Genomic DNA, 14,971 nt, shown 5'->3' on the forward strand with positions numbered 1-14,971 from the left:
AGGTGACCCAAGTGGCATAACAGGGCATCTTGGAGGTGAAAATCTAGAACATGCTAACCCTCCAAGAGTGTCTGGTATGTGTGGCTAAACACTAGTTTGATTTTGTAGAGAAGTGGCCAATCAGAAGTCTCATGCCCACAAGAGTTGAGCACAGTGGTTAATGCCATGATCGATGGTTGACTGAGGCAATATGCAACATTATTGGTGTTGCCCTTCTTATACTTGATATTCAAATGGAATTGTTGCAGGTATGTGGACCACTTCTAATGGCGATTATTCTGAAACTTCCCTTGGGTCTGTATGAATTGCAGGGGCTGGTGGTCTATGTGGATGACCGTTTCCTTCCCCAAAATGTAATGCTTCCATTGTCGGTAGGCCTGCACAATGGAATACATCTCTTTTTCATAAGTGGGATACTTCCGGACTATGTCTAAAAGTGTCTCTGATATGCCACTGGATGCACGTGTTGAGTAAGGATTGCTCCAATAGCATAGTTAGAGGCATCTATCTCGATCTCAAATGGTTGTTGTAAGTCTGGTAATGCAAGCACTAGTGCCGAGCAGAGGCAATGTTTCAACTCTGTGAATGCCTTCTGTTGAGATTCAGACCAAAAGAATTTTTCTTTCGCTCCTCCCTTGGTGACTTGACTCAAGGGCCAAGTGATATGAGAAAATCCCAACACGAACCTGCAGTAGAAGTTGGCAAGACCCAGAAAGTTGCGGAGCTTTGTCAAAGTGGTTGGAGATGGCTAATCCTGAATGACTTGGATCTTGGTTGGATCCACATGCACACCCCATTCATCAATAATGTATCCCAGATATCGAACTTGGGTCATGCCAAAAGTGCATTTCTCCAAATTGGCACATAACTTGTGTTACCAATGTGTTTGGAGAACCCGTCGGATGTGGTGGAGGTGCTCTTTCCAACTCTGGCTAAAGATCAGGATGTCATCCAAGTATACCACTACAAATGAGTTATTTAATGGCCTCAAGATGTCATACATTAGCCTCATGAAGGTTACAGGAGAATTTGTCAACCCAGAAGGCATAACCAACCATTTGAGGAGGCCCTCCTTGGCTTTGAAGGAAGTCTTCCACACATCAGAGGGTTTGATTGGTACCTGGTGATATCCTAACCTCAAATCGATCTTACTGAAATATTTTTTCCCCTTCAGTTGGTCCATAAGGTCATCAATCCGTGGGATCAGGTACCTATTCTGCACAGTGATCTTGTTCAGTGCCCGATAGTCAATACAGAGTCTCCAAGTCCCATCCTTCTTCTATACCAACACGATCGAGCTCCCACAAGGAGATGAACTTGGTCAGTTGTGACCTTTCTACATCAGATCCTAAATTTTCCTCTTGATTTCATCATTCTCCAGAACGAAGGGCCAATAGATTGGTCCCTTAAGTAGCGGCACACCTAGGGTCAGATCAATGGAGTGTTTGACCTGGCAGTGCAGAGGAACCCATGCATGGGAGGTGAATATGTCCTTGTACTCCTCCACGACCTTGTCCATATGTAGTTTTCATGCAGAGGGGCCTTGTTTGGAGGTCATGGCCACGGTCTTCTTCTTTCCTTGAGGGCATATCATCATGAAAGCAAATTTCCCGATTTTGGAAATGAGCTTACTGCATTGTTTTGCAGTAATCAAAGAGATGTCGATAGGCGGTGCTACCTTTGGTATCCTATACAACTGATTTCCCAAAGTAACAATAACAGCACGAGGCCTTGACTCATACACAACATCTTTCTTCCACAAGTAACATAGTTACCGATCAATCAAGAAAGTGAACTGGTACCCATTCTTTTGAGGTCGCAAAAAATCACCCGATTTTGAAAAGTGGTGATGCCAAAATAAACTTTTTTTTTAGCATATTTTTGGCACTTTAAATTTTCTCATGTATCAAGTATGAACATTTGTTTTTTGATGTTACTGATTTTCATGTTCGTAATAAAACATTAAAAAAAAGAGAGTTAAAAAACATGACAAAAAAAAATCAAATAATAAAATATATATATATGTATATGTATATGTATATGTATATGTATATGTATATGTATATGTATATGTATATGTATATATATATATATATATATATATATATATATATATATATATATATATAATGTTTTTTTATGTTAAAAATAACAAATTTGCAACCACATAATAATAATTAAAAAAAAAAACCTAAACAAAATTATATAAAATGTTGGACACCTAATCCTCTAAGGGTTGGTGTGGAAGTTGAATAGTCTAAGGAAGTCCAAGAGACCTTGGAATACGAAACAAAAGGTGATGTGAATGTATTATAAATGCATATCATTTGTTAATTTCATATTCTGTTGCTGCCATGTATGTGTTTGACATGGTATCAGAGCGAGTACCTTCCTAACCTGCTCAATCTTGTGTGAGCCACTAGTTTTGTGGCATTTGTGTGCATTTAAGCTTTTCCATCTATTATTTTGCTGCCATTTCAACCTGGCATGAAAAACGCTCCTCCTCATTGTGCACCTACTTTGACGCTCTAAAATCTACCTGAAAACTTGGGCGCCCCTTTACCAAAAATATGTTGGAGGAATTTGGTAAATTCAAGAATGTTTTTTTCTGACTAGCCAGTCAAATCTGACATAACATCTCTCTATCACCTTTCTAAAGGTTGTGACCTACTATGCACATTGAATGCCATAGTCTGTGCATTGGCTATGGATGGCGTATATTGGTTGTTTGTGCTAAAATATGATAAAAGCTCTGCCTTAAAATTCATTGAATGTCATGAGCGTTGGTTGGAATTTGAATTGTATGGTGAAGCTTATGGACAGAGCTCTGCGTTGAGGCAGCTATGTATTCTCTGTACATAAAATGGAGTGATTCTATACGTCTTATGTGTTGAAGGAGAAACATCCTGTCTATTGAAGTCAAGTCTGTGGAATTGAAGTGCATTGATGTGGATTGAGAGTGATACCTGTTTTAATCTTTGTCCAGAAATCTACCCCATTGTTGTTGACTACATGGAGAGTACACAATATAAGAACTAGGCATAATCCTCTGCTCTGAAGGTCGTATTTCGCCTGATCTCCTCACCTATTCTTTTGTTTGGAGGGAATACCTTTGAGGTAAGGTGAGCTCAATACATGAACCTGATATTGTAGCAATTTAATGTGAGCTCAATAGCTTCAAGAAGAACAGATGTCGTATCGGTATTTCCAAACAGCGAGATGAGATGTTGCAATGCCTTAATGTGTTAACCTAGCTTCTCTTTGCACACCTTCATCGGAGCGCCTGCAAAAGCTTTTGTTCTAGGTTTCTTGAAAGCCATGTTGGAAAGCCCCGTTTGATCGTTGCTTCTCTTGTTTAGTAGTACACTCTCCACCTTCATCAACAACATTCTTTTGCAAATTATTGTTGCTTGAAGATGTGGAAGGAGAATTGGAGGGGTTTCCTCCAAACTTCTGTTTTTGGACGACAACAGGCTTGCACTAGTATAAGGCATGTCCAGTTTGTTCTTATTACTATGGAATGTTAGGATATTCGACGACTGAAAAGTAGCGGGAGCCTTAAGTGGGCCAGGAAGTTGAAGATGCAGATGATCTTGCTTGGCATGCTGTCAATATTGAAGACAAGGATTCTGGTGAATCAAGTAATTGCAGTGTTGGCTAAGAGTTCTTGGATCGTTTTGGTTATTTCTCTAGGAGGAAATACCATCGTTCCCACTGCCTCCGAGTTGTTTCCTTCGTATCTGGCTAAACCTAATCGACGAAAAATCATGATTCCTCTCACCTAAATCGCAGAAGGCTTTTCCAAGGTATGCGCACATTGAATCTGCATTTTTTGTCTTTTCTTATGTAGAAATTTGACTCTAGAAACACACATCAAGATTAGAGGATGTGTCATATAACAAACAACTCTTTTAGCTCAAGTGCAAGGCCCTAAAATTTATTTATTGCACAAAAAATTGACCCATATTTGGACCTAGCCTCATCAATCCCGATATGCCAATCCATGCCAGATGCAGGGAGTATGAAAGTGTTAGAGAGTGCGACTGGGAATTTGAGTCAAGGCTAAGCAGCCCAACCAAATACTAAAATATTACCCAGAGTGAAAGGAAAACACTGATAGAGTGAGAAAGAAGCACCAGTAAATCAAAGTGGATAGAGAGAGGTGGAAATGACCTACAACGAGCAAGAGGGGGAGGAAGTGGATTCATCACACCCCGATACATAAAATGGTAATTAGGTGATAGAGACAATTGGCAACTCACCTAGGTATCTTTCTCACCTAGCCACTTCATCACTATTGAGCTGGATAGTCTTCTATCACTAGGCTCACCAACCAACCTAAACGGGTGAAAAATCCCACCCATCTATTGCAATTACAAAATTGTCAGTACCAACAAAATAGACTAATCCAATGATACTTTCAATTTTGAAGAAACCCAATTCTAATTTCGGCACAAACACAAGGAAAATATCTCATGTTTCTTGTTTTGTCATTATACTGCTGACATGCAAATATGAATATATCGATTCCGCAACAATAACAACCCAACAAATAAATTCATTGCCTAACAATATATGCAGAGAGCAGTTGTCGCAAGGCATTTTGGCCATCTTCACCTAGTGTTGGATGACCTGGAAATGTTCGAGGAAAATCCTTCTCTATTTGGTTGGTTCATTTATCGATCATGATTGTTTTAGGAAGGCTACAGTTCTTGGCATTGTTGGGAATCCCATTTCTCTCTTCCTTTAAATCTCTTCCTTGTTCAAGCAATGCACTGTAATTTCCATCTTCTCTACATCAAGATTTTGTTCCCACAAAATATTGCAAAGCTCCCCTATCACAGCCACGGGAACACCTTCTTGTACCAGGCATTCCAATTCTTCTCTCCAAGTATATGAGTCTCTTCCAGGACTAAATGAATTCGTAGCAGAATCACTATTTGAACTATTAACTAATAATGCATCAAAGATAGAATCTGACTACTCCATATCATAAAATTCTTCATTTGAATCATCTTTTGAAATACCAGTTTTGGATCTGTTTGTACTGTCAAGTTTAATGGATGAACAATCATTGATCTCATGGTTGGCATCCTTATGTGCTATCAAGGTTTTTGTTCTACTCTTTTCAAAACTCAAGCTTCATTCTAAAGCTACAATATAAGGCCTTATTTGGGACTAGCTTCAAACTTTATTAAATTCCTTGCCATGTTGTTCACTTGCTACCATATCTGAGGGAGGTTCTTGGGTAGAATTAATGCAAGTCTGTAAGAAATTCTTCCATCTTCTGACCTCTCCTCTTCCTCTTCCTCATAAATTCCCATGTACTCTCTATATCTATACAAGTGCTAAGGACAAATTGTGAATACATATATATCCCTGTTGAGCTCTAATTTGGGAAATGTAGGGCCCTCTCTTCCCTTCCCACGCATACTGGTTGTGTTTTCTGCTTCACGGACTCAGTCGCATATTCCTTTTAGTGAAGTTTGAACTGTTGTCGATTTTAAAAATACATACAATGAAGTCGATATATGTAACCACTATGGGAGGTTAGTTGGTTAGCTAGAAAGGACCTCGATGGCAGGAAGAGCACTCTTTGTGATATTAAAACATGTCTACATAATACATAGGAAAAATAGACTTTTTGGAGCTTGAATCTCAGCTTCAGCGAGCGGAATTACAACATTGGATTCATCATTCTCAACTTGTCTCTATTCAAAACATTGAAACAGACACCCTTAAGTAGCAAATCAATAATGTTGTAGTTGATTTAGATCCATTTCCCAATGGAGCAACAGAATTGCATGCACAAGCAGAAGTTCAGTTTGCACTTCCGAAGCCCATCATCAGACCTTGGGAAAAGCTTGTCCACAACAAGCACAAAACTGGTCTAGGATATGATAAGGACATGTCCTTTCATATTCCAAATTACTCAAAGCCCATTTAGTCTCAGAGTGTTGGATTCCTTCATGAAAATTCACCTTCAACTGTTCCAGATTCTGCTCCTCTTCCATAGCAACAACAACAGACTGTGAAATTCCAACACTATGACCAAGTTAGCCATATGAAAGATCATTGTTTTGATCTTCATCCATGTAAGCACTGTCATAAAACCAGTCATTCTTAAAATAGATGCTTCAGAAACAAACCTCCTGCAAGAACAAAGATTCATCTTGGATGGGTCGCTTCTTGGCAATGGGCATCAACAACCAAGAAGATATTCCAGTCATATGTCAGAACTTGTTCTAGAGTATTAAACAGTCTTGTAGTTGAATTTTTTCCATGATCTGAAATGACCATATACTAAAAACTGATGTAGAATTGATTAGCCATTAGTGAATTGAATGATAACTGAATGGGCTTTAAGGGATATATTTTTTCTTGCAACATATTTGGTCACAAAGCTATTAATTTCAATATAAGTAATATGAAACAGACATATTATGATTCCTCAGCTCTATTTTCTAGTCATATAAGATGTTATGCTTGTAAAAAGTTTGGGCATGTAGAAAACAAATGTAGGAAAAAATCAATGGATCTTCACAGACAACATGGCAAGCAATAAGATAATAACATTGTTACTAAAATACCCGAGAAAGATGGATCCACCAACACTTCGCATATTAAGCAAAAGGAAGAAGAAAAAACAAGGTGTGGCCTTTCTTTTTTCTCATTTGAATATGAAGATGAATTGTACATAGATAGTGGATGCTCTCATCACATGACTGGAGATAAGGACAAGTTTGATTTTCTCAAGAAAAATAAAGAAGGTAAGGTGATTCTTGGAAATAATTCTCCAGCAAAAGTTATGGGAAAGGGTAGAATCAAGCTTGAGAAGTATGCAAATGTAGTTGATGCATTATTAGTTCAAGGGCTAAATAATAATATTCTAAGTGTAGGTCAAATAGCTGAAAAAGGACGTATAATTGTATTTACATAAATTAAATGCAAATTTATAGATGAATAAACTAGAATACATAAATCCAGACAAATTATATGTTCTATCAAAGAAGAATTCAGGCAGAAACAAGAGGTACAGTTCCTCTTCTTCTTCAAATTTAGAATAAAATAATTTAGTTCCCACTGTAGTCTATTTTGTTTAAAGCATGCTTATAACAATGACTGCAGAAGTGATGTGAGGTACATGACCTCATGAAGAGAAGGTTGTGATTATCAGGTCCATGGGATTTATGGTATATGATCTCTAGGGGAGCTATGAATATATTAGTTATGATTCTCTATGTTGTTTTGATATTCTTTTGATGATGTGTGTTACTGACATTACATCTGATGGAGTAACAGTGAACAGGAAATAGACAGGGCATGTTCAAGGGGATTTTTAGTTATGAAAAAACAACAGTTTACTTTCTATACACGGACCTTATGAAGGAGAGTTGCATATATATGCGGGTTTTGATCATCAAGATAGTTGCATATAATTCTCAATGATGAATAAACTGTGGCACAAACTCAAGGGGACCTTCTAATATGCTTCCATTAGTTGGTTATTGATATTATGGCACTGATATTAGTTTGTTGCAGACTGTTGTTATATGATGCTTAGGAATTATGACATTATGAGATGTTGAAAGTCTTATGCTATTGTTACTAATGAAATGATTCTTTGATGAATTTGTTGATTGATGAGGTGGATATGATCAAATTTGACAGTGAATAGTTGACTTAGATTCAAGGGGAGTATCTGTTATGCTTCTAATGATGCATTGTTGGCATTATGGTTTCCTAAGCATTTTTTGTTACATGTTGGTTCATGATGACTACATATCATTGGTGATGTATAGTTGTTGTTGCTATTGGTAAAGATACATATCCTGTTATCATTTTGTCATTAGTGATGATGGAGTCATGGATGATGCCTACATTTTTCTTGAGCTACATTTGGAAAAGTTATTATGTTCATTATGATATTGTTAATTAGTTATATGCTTTGTGATGATGGAGGTACTCTTGGTTCTCACATGTTTTTTATACATATGATGATGTATATGCGGCTTAAGGAATGTGGATATTCTTATTTGTAAAGAGAGCTTGTTGATCTTGAAGATATGAGATCAAGGAGATGAGTTACTAACAGAGCTTGATTTCAAAATCTCATGCTATGATTGGTTGATGATTTTCTCACTATTGTTTGCATCTCTAATTGATGAGAGTATGTATATATATTGTTTTCACTATGTCATGGGTTATCAATGATTGATGAATTAAAGATAGGGATCTTATGGATGATTACTTGAGCTGAATTTTCATGAAGTTGTTTATGATGTGATAATTCTACTTTAAACAAGTCTTAAGTATATATTATTGATGTTAAAAGTTCTTATTGTCTTTAATGGATGCATGAAGATAATATGATGGAATTATGGTTCAAGAGATTGATATTGCTCCCTATGGATTATAGCTCTTCCTATATGTGGAAAAATCATGTTAAAGTCAGTCAAGAGGATGTTTATTGATATGTTTCCACTACAACTATTTGATGATGCTACATTGTCTTACATGATGATGATGATGAGGATGTTCATGATGATGTCTATGTCACTACGATTAGATGTTCATGTTGCATGTTCCTATATGGTGTATGATGGTTGTTGATGACTATCATGGTCTTGCTACCTCACTATTGAGGTCTCTGGTTTGGTTATAAATGTCATATATGTATCATGATGTAAAGGTCATGTAAAGACCCATGTTGTAAATCATTGTAAAAAAAATTCATGTATGGGCTATTGGGATCAAGTCATGCTATGGATAAAATGCCATTATTTTGGGAAATTGATGTAATCATGAGTCATTGGTGATAGGAAAGGTCATATTTAGTTTATCATAAAGTCTTGTGCTTTTATTGTATATCTTTAAAAGTTACACCATATGCTTAGGGGGGGGGCTTAGTAAGTATGCAATTTTCAAACTCAGCATATCATACCTACAATGATCTTCTCTACAAAGGGGGAGATGAGCCTTCATTCAGCATTAATCATTCATTTTCCCTTGATGTCAAAGGGGGAGAGAAGCTTGGTGTTTGGAGAAGAATAATTGGAGAGAAGACTTGGTATTTGTAGGTGTGTTTGCAGGTATTTACAGGTGGTGACCAAACACCAAAGTGGTTGACATCAAGTCCAAAGGGGGAGATTGTTGAAAATGCAATAAGAAAACCTAGTTTTGACTTTGCCTTGATCAAACAAGATTAAAATTAAAATTTCTATTTTAGAAGAATACTTGGAGGTAGTCAAATGAGGTAGCAATCAATTTCAATTAATTTGAGTCATTGTCATTTTAACTAGTTCTAACTATCAAAAGAACTAGTGGAGGCCAAGTAGTGGATTTGTAAATTCAACCACACTAAGTGATCGACCAATTAATTGATCAATAAACCCAAAATAATTGTTTCATGTAGAGAATTTGAGTTACCCAGTTGAGATGGATATTTCAAGGCAACGTACTATCATTTGTACCATATTCCCATGTGTACAGGTGGTGCATGCAGTCAGAGATTGACTTAAGGCTATTTCTCAATTCCTTAGTGTGAAATTGGCTAAGTGTTGGGCCAGGTTTAGCCATTCAGTTAGAGGGATGGACTATACACTTGCAGGGTGTGGTCAGGCTTGAGAAAGCATTGCATTTCTTCTCTATTCTATGATTAATGCAATATAGATAGTAAAGGGTTTTGATTAGTTGCTTTCCCCTAGATAAATATTTGTACATGTGTGACGTTTCCTTTTTTCATGTGTATGATTCTTGTTTTAGATGGTGAATTAACTTCCACAACTCAGTAGAGTAGCTTCAAGTCTTGTGATTAAAAAATTTCATGAGCACTATTGAATCTACACATTAATTTCTAGATGGTATCAGAGCTAGAATCATTCTAGAGAAGAGATTTCAAAGTTGTCATTGCAGAAGATTCAAATTTTAAGATCAATGTTGCAGGTTTTCTTCATGAATGAGAATATGGCTTTCAATGGACTCAAGCTTGAGTATGCCTTAGAAGGCACCTCAAACTTTGTTGCACATAAGGACTATATGGAGGCAATATTGGATGATAATGGGATGCTAGAATAGATCAATACATATGTATCAAAACCCCAAGCAACTGACGTTGATAATCTTTCTCAGTGGAAGAAGGATGTGGCTAAAGTAAGGAGAATCGTATTGGAGGGAGTTTGGGATCATATTTTCTTAAATCTCCATGGAAAAGAGACTCCATTCATGATGTGGAAAGCACTGACATAATTGTTTGAGAACAATAGTGACCATAGGAAGTTAGCACTCAAGGAAAAGATTTGAAGTATCAAGATGAAAAATAACGTCTCAATTCTGCAATACCTGAGCAAGTTTACACAACGTTGTGATGAACTTGGCGGGGTTAGTGTTAATGTCCCTGAAGAAGAATTGGTAGTTCTAGCCCTTTTGGGCCTTCCCAAGAGCTGGCATGGCTATGAAGATTCAGTAAATGGTAGAGAGAAACTACCGATTTGGGAGTGGTTATGGTGTGATCTAGTACATGAAGAAATAATGCAGAACACCAGAGACGGAGCCTCATCTAAGGGTGAGGATGAGAAAAAATGTTCCTTGGTTGGAAAGGAAAATAAAGGGAAGGGGAATAAATCCCAAACCAAAGCAGATTCGAGTCAATGGGGCTATAAGAAACAAAGAAATCAAGAAGACCACAGGAGGAGCAGCAGGTGAAGCTTTGGATTCATAGTTTGAACTTGATTTTACCCTCATTCCATGCATGAAAATCACAATGAAGGGTAGTGTGTGGTATCTCAACAGCGATGCCTCATTCCACATGATGGGGAACAAAGAATTTTTTAGCGACTTGGAGGAGAAGGATCTCTAGATGCACATCAAGATGGGAGATGATGGAAGGTATAGTGTGAACAATATCGGTATAGTTACTTTTCAAAGGGAGTCTAGCTCCCATCTCAGGCTCAAGGATGTGATGTTTGTACTAGGTCTGAAGAAGAATTGAATTTTCGTAGCTGTGTTGGAATATTGTGGCTACAATGTGATATTTAGAAAAGGGAAGGCTTTGTTGAGACACATCACCACAAGACAAGTGAATCATATAGCAGTTTGAGTGAAGAAACTCTACAAATTAGATGTGGAAGACTGTGTAGAATTGAGCATAAAATTAGAGAAGGTGAAGAGCCAAGATTTTGGTGAATTATGGCATATAATACTTGGCCATTTGCATCATGGTGCTTTGAAGATCATGTAGTAGATTTCTACAAGCCTCCATAGAGGAGAACTAGAGAAATAGGATAGATGCAAAGGGTGTATGTTGGGGGAGTACACAAAATCCACCTTCAATGATCAGATAGCAAGGCGTATGCAGTCCTTGAAAGGATCCACTCTGATGTCTTTGGACCTTTCTCGAAGACCTACACAATCAAGCACAGGTATTATGTCATATTTATAGATGATTTCTCATGAAAGTATTGGATCTAATTCATGCAAAATAAATACCATACAATATCCAACTTTGTTGAATTTAAAGCACTTATAGAGAAAGAAATTGGCAAGAAAGTGAAGGCTCTCAGGAGCAATAATGGAGGTGAGTAAATGTCGAATGAGTTTAAAAATCTCTATGCAAAGGAAGGAAATCGATGGGATTTGAAATCATCTCATAACCCACAAAAAAATGGGGTGGCTGAGAGGAAGAACAGAAGTATTGTGGGAGCAACAAGGGCTATGTGAGATGACCAAAGCCTACCTCTACACTTGTAGGATGAAGCATGCAACACAATGGTTTATTTTCATAACAGGAGTCCTCACAGAATTCTTGGCATGAGTACACCAGAGGAATATTTTTTAGGGAAGAAACTAGATGTGTCATACTTCAGGATATTTGGATGATCAGTTTACTATCATGTTTCCAAGAGAGCAAGGAAAATATAGATCCGACAATAGATATGGGCATATTTTTTGGGTACATAGACACATCTCACAACTATCGTGTGCAATTTCCATACCTCAGGATGACCGTGGTAAGAAGGGATGTGAAATTTGATGAGGAGAAGGCAATGAGGTGTTCTCTTGAGAGGGATCTTTAGTTGCAGCCTCATCAGGAGTTTTTGGCTCCAAAGGAAGAACCTTAGGAAGTTGTGGAGTAGCCACATGTAGAGGAGTAGAGAGTGGAGACATCCACTCAAGTAGAGACATTAATAGAAGGAAGAAATTGAACAAGGGAAGCTGACAAATTATTGCAAGATGCTAAAGAGAATGTGGGAGCACCCACGTCACAACGTAGGCAGAGAAGGTCACCATATCAATACATTGGATACATGGATCTGATGAGTGAGCTTGTTGAGAGTTATCTTTTTGGGACTGTTCCATCCTCATTCAAGGAAGACGAAGAGAAACCAGTATGGGTTGATGCTATGGTAGAGGAATATAATTCCATTGTTAGAAACAATGTTTAGGAAGTGGTCCTAAGACCAGTAGACAAATCAGTGGTTGGTTCAAGATAACCTTATGATATATTGTTGAATGTTAGTTTTTTTGTGCTACTTCAGAATTAAAAACAATTTCTTATCATTTTTTTCATGTGCATAGGTTTCCATTATGGTGTTTGTGGATTAACAAGTAAATTTTGTCAAGTTTTATGTCAAATTCATGACAAAAATAGCATGAAATTAGTGTGTTTAATAGTAGCAAAAAAACGAGAAAACCATCAAAATTAACACTTAACATAATGTTTTGATGAAGGAGTTCACCCTCCTGGGCTACATCTCCTTGGTCTAGCTTCCATGGCTTAGGTCTCTATATTAGCTCAAAATGGAAAAAAGTGTTGCCTACAATGCTCTACTTCTTCTGAAACCTGCTTCAGTGTGCTCAAAACATTAAAATAATATAAGAATGACTTTTCTGAGCCCAATTTGGTCGAAAATTGCAAAATTTATGACAAAAATAGTTTTCCCTAGGAAAACTCCAATAAAACTAGAGAACTTTAGTTAATCCCACCAAAAATGAAGGAATTTCCGAATTTAGGGGCTCCATCAACTTAACTCGAAGTTTATTAGCGGATAAACTTGGATTAATTAGGATTTAATCGTGGTTGGCACTTAATCTGGCAGGGTTTTGGTTAACCGTTAGCCAGCAGTTATGTAATAGTGGTCACATGGGAGAGGCTTGGCCCTCTCCTCCCCCCAACCTGCCATGGTTTATGTAATAAATACAAACTTTCACCCATACTTGTTAAGTCACATGGTTGTGGTGTAGTGGTAATTCGTGGGCACTGTGCGGGTGAGGTCATGGGTTCGACTCTACCGACCTACCATACAAATTTTACCACTGTGCGTCAATATGTCGGACCTTTGGGGAGGGACACATGGCAGCCTTTGGGCTTTCCACATGTCCCCTTCTCATTGGTTCTTCCTCCAACCAATGAAATCAAGCCAACTCACCACACTGCATACCAACCACAGCGCGCCACTTGGTCAGAATCCATTAATTGTTGACCTGCCCAGTCACCTGCCACGTCAGTAGCACAGACTACTGATCGTGTAGTGACTGTACCTTTTTTTTTCAAAATTCCTCTATTTGGAAAAGAAAACAAAACACAGTATCTTCCTCATACAAGCTCCATTTTGAGTGAAATGAGTTGCATTGGGATCGCATCACCGAGACGGACACAATAGTTTATTGTTTTAGAAATTTTGAGCACTTTGGTTTTTGAGCTAAATACTCATCAGTTGACCATTCCTCCCCACTGGAAGCCTTTTGGACCCCAAAAGATACTATCAATTGTTCAACAGGTGAGGGTACATATCCCTTACCTTCTCAATCTACATCCATTTGGCCTTATAATGTTTTTGTCCCTTGAGTCCCACTCAAAGGTATTCGACATTCCCTCTCTTTGAAGTTTTGGTTCTTCTGTCAAGTATGAGATCTTGCTGAAGTTAATCAAGATATTCTGGCGAGAAATCATCTATTGATGGAAGTTGAACATGCTTTCCTTGATCATAAATCAAAGGAGGCTCAAATAATCTCAAATTCTCAACATTAACAACAGAGTATATTTGCATATAAGGAGGAAAATATAGATTAAATGCATTATTACCAATCTTTTCTAGAATTTTGGAAGGACCATAACAGATTGGCTTCAGCCTTTTACCTTCCCCTTGAATTCTCTCTTTGCTAATATATAACCAAACTTTGTCTCCAACTTTAAATTTATGATTGACACGGTGTTTTTAATGCCTTGCCTTGTAGCTTCTTTTACTCTTTTCAAGCTGTTCTTGCATTGTATGATGTATAAACTGAATTTTCTCAATGAACTTCCTTGCCTTATCGATGGCAACATATTTCTCAAGGATGAAGTCCAATGGCGATCTTTGCAAGTACCCAAAACATGCCTCAAATGGTGATGTATTTGTGGAAGAATGCTTTGCCCTGCTGTATGCATGTTGTATGTAATACAGCTATTCATCCCACAACTTGGAATGTTTGTTGCAATCTCCTCTAAGAAGATGAATGATTGTCTTGTTGACCACCTTGGTTTGTCCATTTGTTTGAGGATGAAAGGTTGTACTCTTCTTCAACTTAGTTTCCATCATGTCCCACAAATTTGACCAAAAACTCCCAATAAATCGAGAATCTTGATCACTTACAATGGAAGTAGGAAGACCAAAATGAACCCAAATATTTTGAAATAAAAGATGAGCTATTTTTTTCGCTGTATTTTTCTTTTTACATGGTGTCAGAATATAGATCTTGTTGAACCTATCTACAACTACATGCAATTAATCATTACCTTTCTTTGACAATGTAAGACCTCCTACAAAATCCATTGAGATACTCTCCCATGGACATGAAGGTACCAGAAGGGGAGTGTACAATCCTAGTTTCCTATTTCTAGTCTTGCTTGTTGCACACAAATAACATCCTCTAATGAAATTGGATATATTATCAAACATGCATGGAAAATAAAAATACCTTTGGAGATTCA

At 37.5% G+C, this 14,971-nt stretch overlaps 1 pseudogene; it reads right to left on the reverse strand.

Annotated features, from left to right (window-relative positions):
* Positions 1-2,919: 2,919 nt before the first annotated feature.
* LOC149147378 (transcription factor bHLH113-like) lies at positions 2,920-3,769 on the reverse strand (annotated as a pseudogene).
* Between the last annotated feature and the right edge of the window lie 11,202 nt (positions 3,770-14,971).

The sequence above is a fragment of the Pinus tabuliformis genome, chromosome 9 (genome assembly GCF_031772625.1).
Source record: "Pinus tabuliformis cultivar Carrire ecotype Pingquan chromosome 9, CPIR1, whole genome shotgun sequence".
Taxonomy (NCBI): domain Eukaryota; kingdom Viridiplantae; phylum Streptophyta; class Pinopsida; order Pinales; family Pinaceae; genus Pinus; species Pinus tabuliformis.